The 10,826-nt window shown below is 39.1% G+C and overlaps 2 pseudogenes; both read left to right on the top strand.

Moving 5' to 3' along the window:
• Positions 1 to 6,262: 6,262 nt before the first annotated feature.
• On the top strand, positions 6,263 to 8,655 carry LOC101137442 (angiogenic factor with G patch and FHA domains 1-like; annotated as a pseudogene).
• Positions 8,656 to 9,301: 646 nt separating this feature from the next.
• On the top strand, positions 9,302 to 10,519 carry LOC109023580 (mitochondrial protein C2orf69-like; annotated as a pseudogene).
• Positions 10,520 to 10,826: the final 307 nt, after the last annotated feature.

Genomic DNA, 10,826 nt, shown 5'->3' with positions numbered 1-10,826 from the left:
ACAAAGCAGCCGGAAAGCTTGAACTGGGTGGAGCCCACCACAGCTCAAGGAGGCTTGCCTGCCTCTGTAGGCTCCACCTCTGGGGGCAGGGCACAGACAAACAAAAAGACAGCAGTAACCTCTGCAGACTTAAATGTCCCTGTCTGACAGCTTTGAAGAGAGCAGTGGTTCTCCCAGCACGCAGCTGGAGATCTGAGAATGGGCAGACTGCCTCCTCAAGTGGGTCCCTGACCCCTGACCCCTGGGCAGCCTAACTGGGAGGCACCCCCCAGCAGGGGCACACTGACACCTCACACGGCAGGGTATTCCAACAGACCTGCAGCTGAGGGTCCTGTCTGTTAGAAGGAAAACTAACAAACAGAAAGGACATCCACACCGAAAACCCATCTGTACATCACCATCATCAAAGACCAAAAGTAGATAAAACCACAAAGATGGGGAAAAAACAGAACAGAAAAACTGGAAACTCTAAACAGCAGAGTGCCTCTCCTCCTCCAAAGGAACGCAGTTCCTTGCCAGCAATGGAACAAAGCTGGATGGAGAATGATTTTGATGAGCTGAGAGAAGAAGGCTTCAGACGATCAAATTACTCTGAGCTACGGGAGGACATTCAAACCAAAGGCAAAGAAGTTGAAAACTTTGAAAAAAATTTAGAAGAATGTATAACTAGAATAACCAATACAGAGAAGTGCTTAAAGGAGCTGATGGAGCTGAAAACCAAGGCTCGAGAACTACGTGAAGAATGCAGAAGCCTCAGGAGCCGATGTGATCAACTGGAAGAAAGGGTATCAGCAATGGAAGATGAAATGAATGAAATGAAGCGAGAAGGGAAGTCTAGAGAAAAAAGAATAAAAAGAAATGAGCAAAGCCTCCAAGAAATATGGGACTATGTGAAAAGACCAAATCTACGTCTGATTGGTGTACCTGAAAGTGATGCGGAGAATGGAACCAAGTTGGAAAACACTCTGCAGGATATTATCCAGGAGAACTTCCCCAATCTAGCAAGGCAGGCCAACATTCAGATTCAGGAAATACAGAGAAAGCCACAAAGATACTCCTCGAGAAGAGCAACTCCAAGACACATAATTGTCAGATTCACCAAAGTTGAAATGAAGGAAAAAATGTTAAGGGCAGCCAGAGAGAAAGGTCGGGTTACCCTCAAAGGGAAGCCCATCAGACTAACAGCGGATTTCTCGGCAGAAACCCTACAAGCCAGAAGAGAGTGGGGGCCAATATTCAACATTCTTAAAGAAAAGAATTTTCAACCCAGAATTTCATATCCAGCCAAACTAAGCTTCATAAGTGAAGGAGGAATAAAATACTTTACAGACAAGCAAATTCTGAGAGATTTTGTCACCACCAGGCCTGCCCTAAAAGAGCTCCTGAAGGAAGCGCTAAACATGGAAATGAACAACCATTACCAGCCACTGCAAAATCATGCCAAAATGTAAAGACCATCGAGACTAGGAAGAAACTGCATCAACTAATGAGCAAAATCACCAGCTAACGTCATAATGACAGGATCAAATTCACACATAACAATATTAACTTTAAATGTAAATGGACTAAATGCTCCAATTAAAAGACACAGACTGGCAAGTTGGATAAAGAGTCAAGACCCATCAGTGTGCTGTATTCAGGAAACCCATCTCACGTGCAGAGACACACATAGGCTCAAAATAAAAGGATGGAGGAAGATCTACCAAGCAAATGGAAAACAAAAAAAGGCAGGGGTTGCAATACTAGTCTCTGATAAAACAGACTTTAAACCAACAAAGATCAAAAGAGACAAAGAAGGTCATTACATAATGGTAAAGGGATCAATTCAACAAGAGGAGCTAACTATCCTAAATATATATGCACCCAATACAGGAGCACCCAGATTCATAAAGCAAGTCCTGAGTGACCTACAAAGAGACTTACACTCCCACACATTAATAATGGGAGACTTTAACACCCCACTGTCAACATTAGACAGATCAACGAGACAGAAAGTCAACAAGGATACCCAGGAATTGAACTCAGCTCTGCACCAAGCAGACCTAATAGACATCTACAGAACTCTCCACCCCAAATCAACAGAATACATTTTCTTCAGCACCACACCACACCTATTCCAAAATTGACCACATACTTGGAAGTAAAGCTCTCCTCAGCAAATGTAAAAGAACAGAAATTATAATAAACTATCTCTCAGACCACAGTGCAATCAAACTAGAACTCAGGATTAAAAATCTCACTCAAAGCCACTCAACTACATGGAAACTGAACAACCTTCTCCTGAATGACTACTGGGTACATAACGAAATGAAGGCAGAAATAAAGATATTCTTGGAAACCAACGAGAACAAAGACACAACATACCAGAATCTCTGGGATGCATTCAAAGCAGTGTGTAGAGGGAAATTTATAGCACTAAATGCCCACAAGAGGAAGCAGGAAAGATCCAAAATTGACACCCTAACATCACAATTAAAAGAACTAGAAAAGCAAGAGCAAACACATTCAAAAGCTAGCAGAAGGCAAGAAATAACTAAAATCAGAGCAGAACTGAAGGAAATAGAGACACAAAAAAACCCTTCAAAAAATCAATGAATCCAGGAGCTGGTTTTTTGAAAGGATCAACAAAATTGATAGACCGCTAGCAAGACTAATAAAGAAAAAAAGAGAGAAGAATCAAATAGACACAATAAAAAATGATAAAGGGGATATCACCACCGATCCCACAGAAATACAAACTACCATCAGAGAATACTACAAATACCTCTATGCAAATAAACTAGAAAATCTAGAAGAAATGGATACATTCCTCGACACATACACTCTCCCAAGACTAAACCAGGAAGAAGTTGAATCTCTGAATAGACCAATAACAGGAGCTGAAATTGTGGCAATAATCAATAGTTTACCAACCAAAAAGAGTCCAGGACCAGATGGATTCACAGCTGAATTCTACCAGAGGTACAAGGAGGAACTGGTACCATTCCTTCTGAAGCTATTCCAATCAATAGAAAAAGAGGGAATCCTCCCTAACTCATTTTATGAGGCCAGCATCAGTCTGATACCAAAGCCGCGCAGAGACACAACCAAAAAAGAGAATTTTAGACCAATATCCTTGATGAACATTGATGCAAAAATCCTCAATAAAATACTGGCAAACTGAATCCAGCAGCACATCAAAAAGCTTATCCACCATGATCAAGTGGGCTTCATCCCTGGGATGCAAGGCTGGTTCAATATACGCAAATCAATAAATGTAATCCAGCATATAAACAGAGCCAAAGACAAAAACCACATGATTATCTCAATAGATGCAGAAAAAGCCTTTGACAAAATTCAACAACCCTTCATACTAAAAACTCTCAATAAATTAGGTATTGATGGGACATATTTCAAAATAATAAGAGCTATCTATGACAAACCCACAGCCAATATCATACTGAATGGGCAAAAACTGGAAGCATTCCCTTTGAAAACGGGCACAAGACAGGGATGCCCTCTCTCACCACTCCTATTCAACATAGTGTTGGAAGTTCTGGCCAGGCCAATCAGGCAGAAGAAGGAAATAAAGGGTATTCAATTAGGAAAAGAGGAAGTCAAAATGTCCCTGTTTGCAGACGACATGATTGTTTATCTAGAAAACCCCATTGTCTCAGCCCAAAATCTCCTTAAGCTGATAAACAACTTCAGCAAAGTCTCAGGATACAAAATCAATGTACAAAAATCACAAGCATTCTTATACACCAACAACAGACAAACAGAGAGCCAAATCATGAGTGAACTCCCATTCACAATTGCTTCAAAGAGAATCAAATACCTAGGAATCCAACTTACAAGGGATGTGAAGGACCTCTTCAAGGAGAACTACAAACCACTGCTCAAGGAAATAAAAGAGGATACAAACAAATGGAAGAACATTCCATGCTCATGGGTAGGAAGAATCAATATCGTGAAAATGGCCATACTGCCCAAGGTCATTTACAGATTCAATGCCATCCCCATCAAGCTACCAATGACTTTCTTCACAGAATTGGAAAAAACTACTTTAAAGTTCATATGGAACCAAAAAAGAGCCTGCATCGCCAAGTCAATCCTAAGCCAAAAGAACAAAGCTGGAGGCATCACACTACCTGACTTCAAACTATACTACAAGGCTACAGTAACAAAAACAGCATGGTACTGGTACCAAAACAGAGATATAGATCAATGGAACAGAACAGAGCCCTCAGAAATAACGCTGCATACCTACAACTATCTGATCTTTGACAAACCTGAGAAAAACAAGCAATGGGGAAAGGATTCCCTATTTAATAAATGGTGCTGGGAAAACTGGCTAGCCATATGTAGAAAGCTGAAACTGGATCCCTTCCTTACACCTTATACAAAAATCAATTCAAGATGGATTAAAGATTTAAATGTTAGACCTAAAACCATAAAAACCCTAGAAGAAAACCTAGGCATTACCATTCAGGACATAAGCGTGGGCAAGGACTTCATGTCCAAAACACCAAAAGCAATGGCAACAAAAGCCAAAATTGACAAATGGGATCTAATTAAACTAAAGAGCTTCTGCACAGCAAAAGAAACTACCATCAGAGTGAACAAGCAACCTACAAAATGGGAGAAAATTTTCACAACCTACTCATCTGACAAAGGGCTAATATCCAGAATCTACAATGAACTCAAACAAATTTACAAGAAAAAAACAAACAACCCCATCAAAAAGTGGGCGAAGGACATGAACAGCCACTTCTGAAAAGAAGACATTCATGCAGCCAAGAAACACATGAAAAAATGCTCATCATCACTGGCCATCAGAGAAATGCAAATCAAAACCACTATGAGATATCATCTCACACCAGTTAGAATGGCAATCATTAAAAAGTCAGGAAACAACAGGTGCTGGAGAGGATGTGGAGAAATAGGAACACTTTTACACTGTTGGTGGGACTGTAAACTAGTTCAACCATTGTGGAAGTCAGTGTGGCGATTCCTCAGGGATCTAGAACTAGAAATACCATTTGACCCAGCCATCCCATTACTGGGTATATACCCAAAGGACTATAAATCATGCTGCTATAAAGGCACATGCACATGTATGTTTATTGCGGCATTATTCACAATAGCAAAGACTTGGAACCAACCCAAATGTCCAACAATGATAGACTGGATTAAGAAAATGTGGCACATATACACCATGGAATACTATGCAGCCATAAAAAATGATGAGTTCATGTCCTTTGTAGGGACATGGATGAAATTGGAAACCATCTTTCTCAGTAAACTATCCCAAGAACAAAAAACCAAACACCGCATATTCTCACTCATAGGTGGGAATTGAACAATGAGATCACAGGGACACAGGAAGAGGAATATCACACTCTGGGGACTGTTGTGGGGTGGGGGGAGGGGGGAGGGATAGCATTGGGAGATATACCTAATGCTAGATGACGAGTTAGTGGGTGCAGTGCACCAGCATGGCACATGTATACATATGTAACTGACCTGCACAATGTGCACATGTACCCTAAAACTTAAAGTATAATAAAAAAAAAAAGAAAGAAAGAAAGAAAAAATGAAACAGAGACTAGAATGGTAGTTACCTTGGGCTAAGAATTGGGGAAAAGTGGGGAGATACCCATTGAAGGGTGCATACCTTCAGTTACATAATAAAAAACTTCTGGGGACCTTATGTGCAGAATGGTGACTATAGCTAATAATAACCTGTACTTGAAATTTGTTTACAAAAGTAGATCTCAGGTGCTCTCACCACATACACAGAAACGTATAAAGTAACTATGTGTGGGGATAGATATGTTAACCAGCTTGAGGTAATTTAAAGATATATACACATCTAAAAGCACTCTATTGTACACCCTAAACATACACACTTTTCAATATGTAAATCATAGCTCAATAAATGTGGTGAAAAAATTAAGAGTAATCAGTAGGTTATATTTAGCCACAGGTACACTTTATTTAAAACTCTCTTGTGAACTGTTTCTGGCTGAACCTGGGAACGCCCCCAGTACTTCTGACCCCTTGACTTCTCCAACACTACTTCTATTCTTCCTGTAGCCGGGGAAGATGTGATAGTTCCCAAGAGTTTTATGGTTTCCAGGCCGTGCAGATCTGGGAGGGCCATCAGACGTCCCCTTGCTCATTGCGCACAGCTCCAGGCAACCCATGTCAGGGCATCGCATCCCGGCGAGGGCCATAGCAGATAGCAGGGGCGAGGTAGCTCTTGGCTGCCTGCAATCCAATGGCCTCTGGCTCCACAGGCGTCCTTCAAGGCCCTACCACAGCCCCTCCTCTCATGACCAGTGAAGGCAATGCAACTGCAGAAGACACTGAGGAGGCAAGTAAGAAAAAATCTTGGCCCCCGTGTGTTAATTATCATTAGATCACCCTTGTTGTATACAGGATCACTCTTTATCATTACTGCTGTAAAACCTGCTACAATTGGAAGAGAAAATGATCTGGAGCATACTCTTTGAATTCCTGAAGTTGCTGTCAGTAAGTTTCAGCAAAAATTTATTCTGACCATGTTGTCCTTGTATATCAAGGCAGTCAAAATGAAACAATTGTTAATGGAAAACGGATTGTTCGGCTGACAACTAAATGTGAGCCTTATGTACCTAAGCACAGACATGAAATGAAAATTGGAGAGACTAGGTTACCCTTTCACATTCACCCTAGCAGTGATACTTGTGATGGCTGTGAACCACAGCAGGTTGGAACTCACTTTCGCCTTGATAAGAGACAGAATTGTTTATTGAATTAATTGTTTACAGCTAAGTAGGGGAAAAAAGAGTTGGAAATAAGAAAATAATTTTTAAAATGTGAGTAAAGTATGTTTTACATTATACAGACTATGAAGATGAATAGACATTGAAGAACCTAAAACATAAAGATACAGCTGGAAAAAGTAAGGAGCCTATTGGAAGTGAAGAACACTTCCAAAGAGTTGATGCACCTGCATCTGTTCATTCTGAAATTACTGACAGCAACAAAAGTCAGAAGATGTTTGAGGAGGTGGGTTGGAAAAAAGAAGAGGGCCTGGGGAAGGATGGTGGAGGAATGAAAACTCCAATTTTGCTTTAGCTTTAGCAGACACACGTAGGCTTGAGGACAGGCAATTCCTCCTCAGTTGAAGATGTTCACCTTCTCCAAAACAAAAACAAACTGGGACAAAGCATGAGATAGGTTTGCTGAAAATTTCCCAGAAACTAAACCTTGAAAAGGTGACCTAGGGACTAGGCCTTGGGTAAAAAGGGGCTGTCGAGTGAGGGTTAGTCATAGAAGAAAACTCAAGTTTTTTAAAAAATAGAGTTTGGAAACTCTTATTTATTTTATTTTATTTTTTGCAGAACTTTTCTCCCAAAAAGAGTCTGTGGCACAGTTTACCCCTTCCTGATTCAGAAATGTGTAATAAAGTTTTGTTTGCAACTTTTCAACGCCATTTTTTTAAACTAATAAATAGTGATTGAATCAAGTTATGCAGTAAGTGGACTAAAGTTTACAGGGCACAGATGAGTTTGTCAAACTTCATTATTTTATCGTGTCATTTATGACATCCATGTAAGCAAAAAGCCATATAAGCAAAATTCATATAACCACTAATGACTTAAATGTACATTTGTCTTTGTCTCCATATATTCACAGTAAGACCCACAGCAAAAGAAATATCAAAAGTTTATAAAAATAAATCTGGCTATATGCATTCTTGTTTATGCCCTTTAGAACCTAGATAAAAGGACCTTTATAATAAAGGTCTAAATAATACCATTTAAAGCCTAAATAATACTATTTAGGCTAAATAAATAAATAAAGGTCCAAATAATACTATTTAAAGCCTAAATAATACTATCGAAGAACTAACGAACAGGTGACATACTATAGAAAAGTAGTCTTTTACTGTTTTCTTCTGTAAAGAATCTGTTGCTTTGTGCTATATATTCAGCATTTATATTTCATTTGTTTCATAGCTAATGAAATATTTAGATATGAACAACTGAGTACAGTACTGAAATAGTGCACTGGCATTTGTAATTTTTATAAATATTATTGCAGGCAGCGGAGTTGTGCCAGAGAAATCTGATTTCTAGTACAAAAGGAATACTTAGCTAGGGCCTGAAGTTTAAGATATTTATTGAACATGTCCTCAATTGCAATATAAACATTATAACATTTTTTAAAAATTCTTTTTAATACATTCTGAATTAAACAAAAATTTCAAATCATACCTTTTATGAAGTTAGGGAAGTGCTAATGAGGTAGAATGGCAGTTGAAGCCAAAACATCTGAATTTATGTAAATAATTTTACCCACATTAGTTTTTTGTTAAAGGAAACAATAATTCTCACCATATACTATTTACTGCAGTGAAGTATTTCAGAAACGTGTGCATAATACATAATTAATTTTCTAATGGTAATACATTCTACAAATTATTACAATTGTGGTTTCTTGAAGAGAGCAGTATTTCAAATGAAGAAACTTGGAATTTCTCATGAGGGGATGATCATGAGGATGATCATGAGGGGATGTCAAATCCATGTGGGTTGTTCAGTTTCTAACAAGGCAAATGGAATAAACATAGATGAACTGACTGCAGGCATCCCCAGTGTGCTGTCTTCCATATGTGAGAACTAAATTATAAATTATGTTACTCAAAAGGAGATAAGTTACTAGTGTGAAGCATTAGATAAATTATATGGCACATAAAACTGAGATATGAGGTTTGTATTTACATGATTGCCAATATAATAAAAAAAGAAACAAAAATAATGTGGAAAAGAACTATGAGATTGTAAAATCATATTTGGAAAAGAGGCAAATGGAAAGTAAACTATTGAAAATGTAGTAAAACTACTGTACAGCATACAAATTACACATTAAAATAGGCTGAGCTGATGAGAGGACTAATAAACTGAAACGCTGAGCACAATTAATGTAGTCATATACTTTTTAGAAGGCAAATTAATACAAAATACAAATATATTTATTTATATATGAAGATTAGCTGGGAAGAAATGAAAAATAATTTGTTTTACTAGACTATATAAACAGGAAGGTAATATTCAAAAAATCAGTGACTCATAAGTTTCAGAAATTGGAAACACATGAATCCTATCAAAGAAATAATGGTTTTGGTTATTGTGAATACTGCTTCAATAAACATGGGAGTGCAATTGTCTCTTTGACATACTGATTTTATTTCCTTTTGATATATACCCAGTGGTGAGATTGCTGGGTCGTATATATGGTAGTTCTATTTATAATGTCTTGAAAAATTTCCATGCTGTTTTTCCTACCTGGCCGGGGCTCCGACAGCTGGGCATCCGGCCGCAGTCCCTCTCTCAGGATCCCTCCACCCTCCGCCTCCCAACAGTTCGGGCTTTTGCGTTCGCTGTGGCTGCTGCTTCTGCTGCCGCAGCTTGGCATTGGAGACACCTCGTCCTCCTCTCAGGACAGATCCATGAACCCATCGGCAGCGGCGGTGAGCGATGCCTTCCCTCTGCCACAAGGCGCCGCCTGCAGGGCCTGCCGCGTCCGCCACGCCCAGAGCGTACCCGCAGCTCAGCGCCGAGTTACTCCTGCTGGCGGTGGCCAGGGAGTGACTGGAGTCGCCGGACACCCCTGGGGAGCAGGCGAAGGAGGAGCTGCAGCCACCACGTCCTCTCTTTCCCCAGGGATGTGCAGAATTACCATGAAATTATGACTCCTCATCCTAAGAATTACCAATGGGAAAATTGGAGTCTAGAAAATGTTGCCATCATTTTAGCCCGCCGGTTCCCCAATAGCTGTATTTAGGTGATAAAGTGCTCTCGAATGCATTGCACAGACTCAGTTGCCATGACGATTTTGTGAAAAGTAACATGTTTGGTTCCCCAGAACACAATACTGACTCTGGAGCTTTTAAGCACCTTTGTATTATTAGTTAATGCTTTTAAGTCAGAATAGTTTATCAAAGAAAAATTTGAATGGTTGGAATAAGGACTCCACGCATGTAATTGCAGTCCAGTTTCCTGATATTACAAATCGTTTCCAGGGAGAAAAAGAGAGGACCTGTGAAAAACCTGATGAGTTGGCTATGAGTTTTTATCCACCATCACTAAATGATGTATCTTTTAATTTGACTGGATTCAATAAAGATTGTGTTGTTTTGAATCAGTTTCTTCTTGAATTGAAAGAAGCCAAGAAACACAAAGACATTGATACTTTCATTAAAAGCATAAGAACAATATATTGGCTGGAGGGTGGTCATTCCGTAGGAAGTAATACCTGGGTTACTTATCCACACGTCTTGAAAGAATTTGTACAGTGAGGGATTATTGTTCACACCCATGTAACACTTCACCAAGTACATGATCCAAAGAGATCTTGGATTGGAAAAGAGCAAAATAAATTTGCTTAGATACTTGGGGATATTGGTATGCAGGTGACTAGCTGAATTCATTTCATGAAGGAAGCTCCCTGTATAGAGAATCCCTTTAGAGTTCATGAAGTATTTTGAGGCTACAAATATATTGATGTACTTGTTCAGTGGAAGAGCATAAGCACTTTGAGTGTTATGAATTCAGATAATGGAATGTAATTCATAGGTGCATTGTCAGTATGGGGGAAACACACATTCCTGAAATATGAGTGAAATATGCAATAGTATTTCTTCCTTGGGAATGTGAGCAGTTTTTAATTTGTGTTGAGTTAGAATTAGTTAATTTAAAATCTAACAAGGTGGTTTGTGATAATACTGAGGAGATATAAGACCCTTAAAAGGAAAGTTACAACATAGTACTTCTAGAATATAACTAAAATTGTTT

The sequence above is a fragment of the Gorilla gorilla genome, chromosome 18 (assembly GCF_029281585.2).
Source record: "Gorilla gorilla gorilla isolate KB3781 chromosome 18, NHGRI_mGorGor1-v2.1_pri, whole genome shotgun sequence".
Taxonomy (NCBI): Eukaryota; Metazoa; Chordata; class Mammalia; order Primates; family Hominidae; genus Gorilla; species Gorilla gorilla.
The sequence above is the reverse complement of the archived record's forward strand: the minus strand, read 5'-3'. Positions and strand labels throughout refer to the sequence as shown.